General features: G+C 39.0%; 1 protein-coding gene across 4 annotated transcripts in view; it reads right to left on the reverse strand.

Annotated features, from left to right (window-relative positions):
- Positions 1–13,279, reverse strand: part of LOC126827498 (plexin-B) — a 310,132-nt gene that overhangs the window by 191,131 nt on the left and 105,722 nt on the right. The window contains exon 1 of one of the 4 annotated variants that reach the window (XM_050556893.2): positions 10,170–10,263. The exons of the other annotated variants lie outside the window; for them this stretch is intronic. The gene's annotated coding sequence lies outside the window, so the exon portion shown is untranslated. Of the gene's footprint in view, positions 1–10,169; positions 10,264–13,279 lie in introns of those variants that run through there. 4 annotated transcript variants of the gene reach the window in all.

Consider the following 13,279-nt stretch of genomic DNA (forward strand, 5'->3'; position numbering starts at 1 on the left):
CAATGGAGGGAAGTGGGGAGAGAGACAGGGGAAGACAGCCACGGAGAGGGGAGAGACATGGGCAATGGAGGGAAGTGGGGAGAGAGACAGGGGAAGACAGCCACAGAGAGGGGAGAGACATGGGCAATGGAGGGAAGTGGGGAGAGAGACAGGGGAAGACAGCCACAGAGAGGGGAGAGACACGGGCAATGGAGGGAAGTGGGGAGAGAGACAGGGGAAGACAGCCACAGAGAGGGGAGAGACACAGGCAATGGAGGGAAGTGGGGAGAGAGACAGGGGAAGACAGCCACAGAGAGGGGAGAGACACGGGCAATGGAGGGAAGTGGGGAGAGAGACAGGGGAAGACAGCCACAGAGAGGGGAGAGACACGGGCAATGGAGGGAAGTGGGGAGAGAGAGAGAGGGGAGAGGAGAGGGAGACAGCCAGAGATGTGAGGCGGGGGGTGGGGGATTGAGGAGAGAAAGAGACAGAGAGAGACAGACCATTTTAAAATCCACCTAACATACTTATGTTAGTCCCAAAATGAACCTAATCAATATACTGAAAGTCCCAAAATCTATCTCAATCCATCATAAAAGAAAACTCCACAAATCATTTATCACATTTCGGAAAATAGTCTTTCATTTCATTTCCCTACTTGCTACCATTAAATCCTGGGGAATTCCCTTATCACTAGAATTAATCCAAGAAATATCATTAAGATTTTATCAAAGTAATGCCAAGATACCTATCAATCCAGTCATCTACACATAAAATTATCCCATAATTCAGTATAACTGCAGGTCATCCCTGTGTAAGAAATCTTTGTACACGTTAACTGCAATCATTGCTTCAAGGAAATATAATAATTATGAACATTTTTTTGCCTGAATCCTAATAAAGATTACTCATATCATTGGAAAATTGCTGATTCAGCTGTGTAGAATCAGAACTGCAATTTGATTTCAATAATTCGCTTGCGAGACGAGAAGGGGTCTTTAGCAGTGGGCCCAAACCAGAGGACCCAGAGAAAACCCATGATCAAAACCACACCACTTGACTCAATGACGGATCTTTAGCATCTAACGCACACGTTAACCATTTTGCCACCCAACCCCTGCTACATTGAATTCTGTGTACATTGAATTCTGTCTAAGGGATCTTTTACGTGCACCTTTACAGGCTCTTCATTGCCAGACCCTTTATCCTGTACCACCAACATGGAATCGAACAAAAGGAAGAAAAATGGAGTCTAACATCCACTTGACACAAACCAGATCATTTCGAAGCTAACATATGATTAAAGTTTATTTAAATAATTCACTTGTGGGTATGGGTCTTTAGCAGTGAGGTAGGGGTTTTGACTCTGCTCCTTGTTATACACATGCTTGGAATCTAAACCATGCCACCTGACTCAATGGCAGACCTTATGTTCTATAGCAAAGACATTAGATCACTTGACCACCCAATTCCCCAAAGGAAAACGAGATTGTTAAAGTCTGAGGACCTTCCTTAACCAGCAGAAGGACCACCTGGTTTGTAAGCTAGCGACATAACTGACAGCGCCACCATGTTTCCATTATGTGAGGAATAAGCATATTCTGTCTGGTGCATGACAATACCCCATTAACAGTTATTTTTTTCTTATATGAAATGAGAGAGGTAACAGCAACCCTCCCTTAAAAAGAGTAGATGAGACTGGACAGGTCAGTGGATCTGTGTATAGCTGCTGGGGGGTCACAGTGTTTAAGTGGGTAAGACGCTGGCTAGCTAGCCTGGAGGTCGGGTGTTCGATCCCTGCATTGGCCGAGAAAGTTCATCCAGATCTTCCGGCATAGTTTCCCCTTGTCAGTGCACATAAAAGATCCCTTGACAGTTGGAATTCGACATAAGAAGAGGCCATAGTGCCGCTGCCCAGCCAAAATTTCCCTCATAGCACACTGTATGGTGAATGCCCGTCTTCATTAACCCAGTTCGGAGCAGAACAGTAGGACGTTAAACCCCATTTCATTTGTATAGCTGCTGAGCAGGGATTTTTAGATGTATTTTTTCTTATATTACCTTTTTTTTTGTAAATGCAAGGATTAGGTTGTAATTACTAGCAAGATTTTGTTATCTACAGCGATATATCACGTTCCAATCAGCTATCAATTAGGATTAGATATATACATATGAAAGGTTGAAATTGACATGCAGTGTATTTAATGATCGCATGTTCAAACAGATTATCGGCAAATTGTATTAATCAGATTATCGCAAAATACATGAGTGATTCGTTTTACTGCGGGGCATTCTACTTCCGATCAATAGCGCTACCTTGATATACATGTAGTCAAACGCTTGCTATCACAACCAAACGGGAGATCAAATCATGGTCCGCGTTTAGATCAACAGACAATATATTTTCTATTGTCAATGTTCGTCTATTGTTCTTATAGTATTTGCTGAAACTTAAAACTATCTTTGGATGTAAAACCCATTATCTAAGAAAACCTTAAAAAAGCACTCTCATTTCGTTAATAAAATAAAAGATAATTTCATTATTATTAATATCATAAATATTCACACCATTATGACCAGGTCTAATTTATTTTACCATAGATAAAATTAATAACTGAAAAATAATTAAGGTCTGTCATTTAGCTCCCCACCATCCGCAATGATACTCTTATTAATAATATCATATTCAAACTCTAATTAACAAAATCGGAAAACATGGACAAATTGCAAGTATACTATTTTTCGCAAAAGCTCTAATCAGGCTGGCGGATCACGTGGCTAAGTGGGTAAGACGCTGGAGGTCGGGTGTTCGATCCCTGCATTGGCCGAGAAAGTTCATTCAGATTTTCCGGCGTGTTTTCCCCTTGTCAGTGATGCAGGCTGGAGGGCCTGACAAGGACAGCTGTCTAGTCGTTCGAATGGGACGAAAAACCGAGGTCCTGTGTACACATTGGCGTGCATGTAAAAGATCCCTTGTCAGTTGGAATTCGACATAAGTGTAGGCCATAGTGCCGCTGCCCAGGCAAAATTTCCCTCATAGCACACTGTATGGCGTATGTCTGTCTTCATTAACCCAGTCGGAGCAGAACAGTAGGACATTAAACCCCATTTCATTTCATTTCTTATCAGGCTATGCTAGCGTGCTTTATGAGACATTTTGGCAGGACATGGGAGTTTCTTACTATTCTTCGTCAAATTTCAGCTGTCAAGGTCCTCGATTTTCCCAAACAACCAAACAATTAGACACACAACTGGAAACTGCTCCAAAAAATCCCAAGAACTGAGATTGAATACAACTACTACTGGTTACTGAGTCAGTGCCATTGAAATCAACATGTATAGTATACATTATGAACTTGAAGACACAAATTGTTAGTCCGTAGGAAGTCAACCCTTGTTAATCTGGATGTCATTGGCCTTCCGTCCTGCACCACTGACAAGAGCAAACCAGGTTGGAAAAAATTCTGAGAAACTTTACTGACCAGCATCTTGGTTACTGAGCCAGTGCCAATTCGTTAGTCAGTAGAAAGCCGCCCCTTGTTAATCTGGATGTCATGTATATGGTTTATACCGGAGACGATAATATGGTAATACTATTGTTTTCCAATTGACAGATTAATTACATTGTTCGAGACGATTCCATGAATAATGATATACAGAACACTGGTTATAGACAAATAATATTCAACAGTATATTCCTCTTATATTCAATACAACTGGTAGGTTCCTCTTATACTTGTTTTTGGTTTAAACAATATTTATTTGCAATGTTTACAATTTTATAGCTGAATTACAGTATAGAGAGAGAGAGAGAGAGAGAGAGAGAGAAAGAGAGAGATGGAGTTTAACCTTCAATGACAGATCTTTTGATCTAAGATCTTAGACCATTCGGCCAACCCCTCTTAAGAGAGAGAGATGGAGGTTAACATCCACTCGACATAAACTAGGTAATTTCAGGACTGACATATGGTTCAATTTTATCTCAATAATTCGCTTGCGCTTATGGGTCTTTAGCAGTTAGCAGTGGGAGGAAACCTTGTCACGATAACCATTCGGCCACCCAACCCCCCACAGTATGTAGGATAAGCAAAACAAACGTGAAGATGCTTATATTAAAGTGTTGTGTGTGTGGGGGGGGGGAGGGAATCCCCAGACAGGATTTTCTAATCCATTAATCTATTGCACCCAAATTGTCAAATCTGTCCACTAATTATTCACCCTTTAATTTAGGAAGGTTGGATAGCCGAATGTATGCTTTATGCTTTAGAACATTAAGTCTGTCATTAAGTACTTCACGCGTTTAGACTGGTTTTCTTTTTCCCAGAAATCATTTCTCCATTTAAAAGCTAGTTAAAATCTAAAGAGCAAAAGATATATTGAACATTTTGTGATACCCTGTACATTGTGAACCCTGTTCAGCTATTGCCTGAATAACAGATGACATTTTTGTCAAATGTATCTTTTGCATATACTAGAACACTCAAAAGTCTTCCATTTGGCAAATGTATTTGTTGAAATTAAGGGGGGTTGGATGGCCGAATGGTTAGTACATGCGCAATATATCATAAGGTCTGTCACTGAGTCAACTGGCGTGGTTTCGATTCCCCAGTTGTACGTGACGAGGAGTAGGGTCACCTGTCCAACTTTGTGGGTTTTCTCTGGGTTCTCCAACTGCTAAAGACCCCTACAGGCAAGCAAATTATTGAAATAAAACTGAACCATGTGTTAGTCCCAAAATGACCTAGTTAAACCCCATTTCTCTCTCTGTCTGTTGAATGTAAAGTCTACAACATCGTCATTGCGTATCTACTACCATGTACCAAAAACTCAGCAGAAACAGAAAATAACTAGTGGCATTTAGTAGAATGATGTATAGCTGTTATTAAGCACTAGTCCATTACCACCAACAAGACAGTAGACAGACTACCTGCCTAATTCACGGAGACAGTTTACCTAGCATATAGGTATATAATGGTCATTTGGCAATAGAAAACTCATTAAGGTAGAAACGAAGGAGGGCATTACCAGTCACTATAATTAGATACCTGTACACCGTATTAGACAGCTTTTTTCAACGAACCCGACGTTAATCGATGCATTATGTAACAAAGAATAATGGGCGTCTGGAACTTACATATTTTTACGATCTTCCGCTTTCACGTCCGTCCATAAACATCAATCATGGCCTTAATTAACTTTCAATGTTTGATTACGAAAAATTGATCACAATTTAGTATAAAAATTCCCTGAGTTTTTTTGTTTAATACAGAGAAACGGCGCCTTTATTGTCTGCTATGCAAATTTTAATGATAGCACGCCACAATATTTATGTGTAGAATAGTGACATGATATATGTGATCTTTTTAAAATGTACTTATTATCAACAGAAAATTATATAAAGAGATTTCTGGCTACATATATACATGTATATATACATAATGAGAGAGTGTGAGAGAGAGAGAGAGGGAGAGAGAGAGAGAGAGCTTTGGGTTTAACATCCACTTAACACAAACTAGGATATTTCGGGACTAATATGGTTCAATTCTATTCCAATAATAGGGGTCTTTAGCAGTGGGAGGAAACTAGAGGAGAGAGAAAGAGAGAGAGAAGTGCTCTTTTATTGATGCCACCCCGGAAAATCCTGATAAACTTTCTCGGCCAACACCAGGAGCAAACATGTGACCTCCAGGCTATTGAGCCAGCATCTTACTCGTAAGCTATAAGGTATGAGCTATTCTTTTCTTTGAAAGGTATTTAGTAATTGGAACTGAAAAATGAAATGGGGTTTTTACGTCCCACTGTACTGCTCCTAACCTGGGCTAATGAAGACGGGCATACGCCATACAGTGTGCTATGAGGGAAATTTTGCTCGGGCAGCAGCGCTACGGCCTACTCTTATATCGAATTCCAAGTGCCAAGGGATCTTTCACGTGCACATCAATGTGTACACGGGACCTTGGTTTTTCGTCCCATCCGAACGACTAGACAGCCGTCCTTGTCAGGCCCTCATCCTGCCTCACTGACAAGGGGAAACCACACCAGAAAATCTGAAGGAACTTTCTCGGCCAATGCAGGGATCGGACACCCGACCTCCAGGCTAGCGAGCCAGCGTCTTACCCACTTAGCCACGTGATCCCCCTGTAATTGGAACATAACCAAATAATACAGTATTTATGGATAACAATTAATATAGTTTATTTCACTGTGACGTTTCAACCAGATTTCAACAAGTCTTTTATTTGAAGCTATTCTTTTGGTAATGATTTTCAAATAAAGTAATCACTTTTCTATAAGTTGGCTATTCCAGTGTTTATAGTTACTATAAAGAGTGAATGCACATTAAAGAAGAGTTCATTGTTCCTTATGGGGGATGTCTTAATTTATATCAAAGATTGCATTAAGCTTTAAAAAAAAAATCCATATCATGAAAAATAAAATCATTAATCTACGGACCTAACACAAACAGTCTAATGCAATTGGTTTTGTTTTGTATTTTCAAGGTCAATATCTGCCGTTTCACGAAATACTAGTAAGTTTCTAAAAATAAGTCATCAACGTTAATTTGCGTAATGTCAGTTGTATAAATTGTTGACCTGCAATTAACATTATCAGGCAATCTGATTGGCTGTCAGATGCACCGAGATATCTCACGGAACTGTTACTTAATTTGCTGGAGATCTTAATCTTTTTTTATGGACTCTTTCCAGACTCATTATAAAGTTCAATAATGGCCAATAACAGAAGAAAATGGACCATGCCAAACAACTTGGATAGATTTCCGGACGGCTTCCTTTGACTTTTTAGCATATTGACAGTTACATGACGAGTCTAACGTGAGACAGTCATCAATGTTTTTCCACGCCGACAGATGTTGGGATTCCTCGAGAGTCATCCGTCTTTTTATCGGACGAGGGGATCAACACGTATAAAACATTAGTTTACCCAAAGATAGACGCAAGAAAGCAGACGGATCTTGTCAATATCGTGATCGAAGAACAGAAGAAGTACGTCTAGAGATTGCGCTGGTTGATCAATTATCGTATACAGACTATATATCATCCAGTCTTTCATCACATCTCTAACCTAGTCGTAGTCTCTCTACTCTATATTCATTTACAACAAGGGGCAGATCAATCAATTGATACGTGTACTAACCAATATTTATATGTCACTATAGATATTTAAGGGGTTTTTACGAGACAGCAAGCCGATTCATATTTAATTCTATGATATGATGTGATATATCTGAAATAAAATTAAATCAAATAGGGTTTAATGTCCTGACCTACGGTATGATATATCAGAAATAGTGCCGACCCGTTAGATGAAGAGAGTCACCAGGAACCAATATTTATATGTCAGTATAGATATTCAAGGTGTTTTGATGAGACAGCTTGCAGATTCATATTTAATTCTATGATACATGTATATAAATAAAATCGAATGTGTTTATGCATGCTCACCCATGCATGTGGTATCAAATAAGCCAGCATGACCCAGTGAATATTTAAGGCCATTGAATGAGGCCCCAGGCGAATTTGCGCTCTAGGCGAATTTGGACCCCAGGTGATATTGCTCCTGCTAGTCTTAGTGGTAGCTACTTCAGTTATCCACTGTGCTGTAAGTGTGGAGTACATTGTAAGTATCTGAATTGTTATCATTTGTCATAGATATGTAACATGTAAGTTCCAGTAATTAAAAGATTGAAGAAAGAGAGAGAGAGAGAGAAATTGGGTTTAACGTCCACTCGACACAAACTAGGTCGTTTCAGACTAACATATGGTTCTATTTTATTTAAATAATCCAGAGTTGTTTTATTTCAATAATTCGCTTGCATGTAGAGGTCTTTAGCAGTGGGAGAAAACCGGAGGACTCGAAGATTGAAGAACCATTCCAGACTTGTTAGATATCGTAGAACCTAGTGGTTATGCGTACATCCCTGACATGTGAGTATTCAGATCAATCAACAAGTCCATTTACCTACCAATAAATCTCTGCTGTGACCCAATTCAGACAGAAACATTGAATTCAATTGGTGATTTTCTTATCGAGTGAGTGAAAGTAAAAAAAAAACAACCAGTAAGCTCATGATGAAACATGACTGTGAATAAACGGACACGTTATTGTACAAGAGTGATTTCAATTGTGAAATAATACGCTGTTGTGAATGATCAATTTATCTTACGTGTAAGATCTATATCCTGTTTTAACAACAAGAGAATGTGATCGATCTATTCTTATCATACCCTTTAAAGAGAGAGAGAGGGAGAGACACAGAGAGGGAGAGACAGAGAGATGGGGTTTCAAGGTCCACTCAACAATAGGTCATATCAGGACTAACCCATGGTACAATTTTATTTCAATAATTCGCTTGCACATAGGGGTCTTTAGCAGTTGGAGAAAGAGAGAGAGAGAGAGAAATGGGGTTTAACGTCCACTAAACACAAACTAGGTCATTTCGGGACTAACATATGGTTTAATTTTATTTCAATAATTCGCTTGCGCGTAGGGGTCTTTAGCAGTAGGAGGAAACCGGAGGACCCGGAGAAGCAGTTGGAGAAAACCAAAGGACACAGAGAAAACCCCACAAAGGTTAGGCTGGCGACTCTACTCCTTGTCAGGTACAAGTGTGGGTTCGAAACCATACCAATTGACTCAAATGGAAGACTAAAGCTTTAAAGCGTCCCGTCGTCGCGTCGTCATTAGCCTAGTCGGAGCAGAACAGTAGGACGTTAAACCCCATTTCATTTCATTTCTTTATAGCCTTGAGTTCCCACTGAGTATCCCTTTGTCATAATCGCAGTCGGAGTAGAACAGTAGGACGATAAAACCCCATTTCACTTCATTTCCCACTGCAGAAATGTGCGATATATTGGCCCCCGAGGTTAAAACTGACCCTAACCCCTAATGAGATCCAACTCAATATATAGCATTTGCAAGTCAGTGTTGAACATCTATTATGGGAATGTCCGAAGTTTGGCGGAAAGTATGACATGTAGTTCCAGAAATAAACCCTAAGTGGATAGCTTCTATTAGCACAAGTTTGTACCTGCTTAACTTCCGTGGCCGAAATGTCAGTCTACACTTTTAGAGTTTCAAATCCCATGCTTGTAGATCCAGTTGCGTTCCTACCTTGTAGGTTTTCTAGTTTCACCCTACTGCCAAAGACCTTTGCATGCAATTGGACATTAACAGATTGAAAATAAGTATGCCAAAGCAACAGAATGACAACTATTTTATTCAAAACAATTTTCTTTCTTAACAAATGATTTGAATGTAAAACCTGTGAATACGGCCCATAGAAATCAGGTTAACCAGTTGTTAAAAAGTATGACTTCCTGACTAAAAAAAACAAACCACTTTCAGGCCTCAGGATATAGACAAATATCTCATCAACCTCGGAATTAAACTTCATTATCACCTATTTGTGGTTTCCGTTAAACCCTCAAGCTTTGTCTTAAAACGTAATTTAAACCATAAAAATTATCTCGAATACCCAATCTTTCGTGAACAGATTGAACCTGGATACACCCCAGTAATGGATCTAATAGATCAATTATTAGAATATATCAGAGAGAGAGAGAGAATTCCATCTGTCAAGGTTTCTATTACATGCATGCCAATGTGTTTTAGTAGTGAAGGAACCCCAAAAAGACACAGAGAATATCCACCGGGTTAGGCAATTTAAAGAGTATAGCCTATCATGCCTCTGGGAAATTGTTGTGTCTTGATAATCTTTTAAGTTATAAAGAATTGTTAACCAGCTTTTCCTTTCATATAGTCAAATCATAACCCCTCTTATCCATCAATAATAAATTACTTGTTAGAAATGAAATGAAATGGGGTTTATCGTCCTACTGTTCTGCTCCGATTGGATTAATGAAGACAGGCATACGCCATACAGTGTGCTATGAAGGAAATTTTGCTCGGGCAGTGGCACTTTGGCCTACTCTTATGTCGAATTCCAACTGCCAAGGAATCTTGTATGTGCCTGTCAATGTATACACGGGAACTTAGTTTTTCGTGCCATCCTTACGACTAGACAGCTGTCCATGTCAGTCTCAAAATGACCAAATTAACTGTTGACTCCGAGTTGCATAATAAAGATAATTGTTTGTATCTTGTTAACCATTATTAAACCAAAAACCCAGGAATTTGCATCACATCATATTGTCAATAAGAATACTCACCAGGCCAGCACGAATAATCCTTACTACCAACTGAGCGTGTACAGGAAATAGAAACTGTGTGTGTCTGTGGGTAAAAGTGGTCCTGTTTAAATCTGATCTGTGCTATCAGTCTCGAACACGCAAAGATAAACAAAAACCTCTGGTCGACGACGCAAGTATCAGATATAGACCACAGAATATTCCCACTGCCATCTCGAACAATTTAATTCATCCTTTCCTTTCACTGTCTTATAACGTGGTCGATCTTGGTTTCTAGACAGTCTAAGTGGACTAAGACTTATTCCTATTCACCAAGCTGCCTGTAGGATTGCCATTGCAGCACGTTATTCATGCATATTGACGACTACCTTAATGAACACTGCGGCTTCTCGCAGCCAAACTTGGGCTCAGATGATCAATAATTGGCTGAAAGCGATAGATTCACTTTGAGGACAAACCTCATCCCGTAAACCGTAGGATCAGACATTAAATTCATAAAAACACATTAAAATTATCTTAGTTATGTCCAAACATTGAAGATACGTAATACCGGGAAGTTTTTCTTGGAGGCTGTAAAGCCGAGGAGATCTAGATTGTGGAGCCTGGAGTAAGACACGTCTCGGGAGTAGATCATCATGATGATTCAATTGGCTACATCAGCACATTCTATTTACTCATCATTATTAAACGACTCTCTTTACCCTATAAATACCTATCCTCAGTCTATACTCAAGATTCACGATTCTCACGCAAAAGGAGCCTCTTGGTACCAACAGATTTGATCGCAAGAAAAACCGAAAGATCAATCAATTTCATTAAAAGATGACACATAATTCTTTCTTCTATTTCTAAGAGAGAGTGTGAGAAATGGAGTTTAACATCCACTCAAAACAAACTAGATCATTTTGGGACTAACATATGGTTCAAATTAATTTTAATAATTCTCTTGTGGGTAGGTGTCTTTTGCAGTCAGAGGAAACCAGAGGACCTAGAGAAAGCCCAGGCAACCCTACTCCTCGTCACATACAAGCTTGGTATCAAAACCACACCAATAGACCCAAAAGAGAGAGAGAGAAATGGGGTTTAACGTCCACTCGACACAAACTAGGTCATTTTGGGACTAATATATGGTTCAATTTTATTTCAATAATTCGCATGCGCGCAGGGTTCTTTAGCAGTCAGAGGAAACTGGAGGACCCAGAGAAAACCCACGAGGTTGGACAAGTGACCCTACTCCTTGTCACATACAACTGGGGAATTGAAACCAGGCCAGTTGACTCAATGACAGACCGTATGATACAGCGCGCAGGTGCTCACCATTCGGCCCCCCCCCAATAGACCCAATGACAGATCTAACGACCTAAAGCTCTCATTAGGCCATCCTAGTTGTTCTAATGTAAATATAATTATAACTTGAGCATCAAAATGATCATTTTTTTTATTTCAAGATTTTAACACCAAATAAAGACAACAAAAATGGATCACTTTACAATATTATTAAATGGCAATCATTCAATATACATAAAAAGAAAATAAAACCTGAAAAACCCCAACGCAATCAAAATTTTAATCTATATTAGTTAAAAAATTAGTGATCTTCAATCCCCTTTCTATATCACAAAAAGAAATGAAATGAAATGGGGTTTAACGTCCTACTGTTCTGATCCTATACTGGGCTAATGAAGACGGGCATATCCCACACAGCGTGCTATGAAGGAAATTTTGCCTGGGCAGCGGCACTATCGCCTACTCTTAAATCGAATTCCAACTGCCAAGGAATCTTTTAGGTGCATTCCAATGTATACACGGGACCTCAGTTTTTCTTCTCATCCGAAGGAGTAGACAGCTGTCCTTGTCAGGCCCTTCGTTCTGCACCGTCGGACACCCGACCTCCAGGCTAGCGAGCCAGCGTCTCAACCACATTGCCACCGTGGCTCCCTATATATCACAGTTTTCAAATTTCTATATTGGTGAAACCAAACAAATTTCTATTTCTTCAGGGCCTCTATAAAGAAATATCCACTGACAAATCTTTTTTTATTTCAAAGCTTAAAAACTTGAAATTGGGGAACTTAAAGAACTTAAACAGAGCAAACAAATACTTTTTTGATTTTAAATTATTTGTCCCCTGAAGAAATAAAAAGCAATTTTTAATAGGTGTTCAAAATAGCTGGGATCTTATCTTAAAATGCCATAGATGTAAAAATATCAACATCAGATATAGACTCAACTGTCCAGCACTTAAATATACATGTCCATCAGAGATATAATATTCAATAGGAGTTCCTGAAGAACCAAAGTTCAAATTGCCTAAGATATACAGATTCCTGATATAAACTCAACCCCCTAGCACTTAAATATACATGGACATCAGAGATATAAAATATTCAATATATAAAAGTTCAAATTACTGGGACCTTATTTTAAATTGCGTAAGATGTATAGATTCCTGATATAGACTCAACTACCCAGTACTTATGTACATCAGAGATATATGTCAAAACTAGTTGAACCCCACGCTTCTCATTATATCAGATATAGAGACAGCCAATATATCAGAAACACTGAACAAAAATCCATTTTCTAAAACACACATGGAAGCAGGAGTTATTCGACCTCTGACCCGCATGTCACGGAAATCAATAGAAATTGCATGAGATTGACAATAGCGAATATCCCCATACTCTTATCCTGGTGGCTGTACACACATTACGAGAGAATTCTTCTGACGTTTCCATCGTTCGAGTCAGCTTACACGATAGGTCCGCCTGTAGATTTTACTTGATAAATCGTCAAAAGGAAAATGAAATGATACAAAAAAAAAACCCACTGGCAATTTATTTTCTCAATAATTTACAATCTCCAGGAGTCTTGTTAATCTTAACACAAATGCTAAGATTTCAGCGTGCAAAAAAAACAGCTCCAGAACGAAAATCAGAAAGCGTTTTCTGACATAACAATTGGATTTCTATCTCGAAAATAATTTCAGGAAAACCTATAAAAGATATCACTTGAATAAATTCTCGTTGATTTCTAAAGCTTCTTTTTCTACGAGGTCAGAGAATCAGAGAACAGTAATATCAAGCTCGTGAATTTTATTTTTGTTCATATTGTGTTTTTTTTTTCCCTTT

Source organism: Patella vulgata, chromosome 7 (assembly GCF_932274485.2).
Source record: "Patella vulgata chromosome 7, xgPatVulg1.2, whole genome shotgun sequence".
NCBI lineage: Eukaryota > Metazoa > Mollusca > Gastropoda > Patellidae > Patella > Patella vulgata.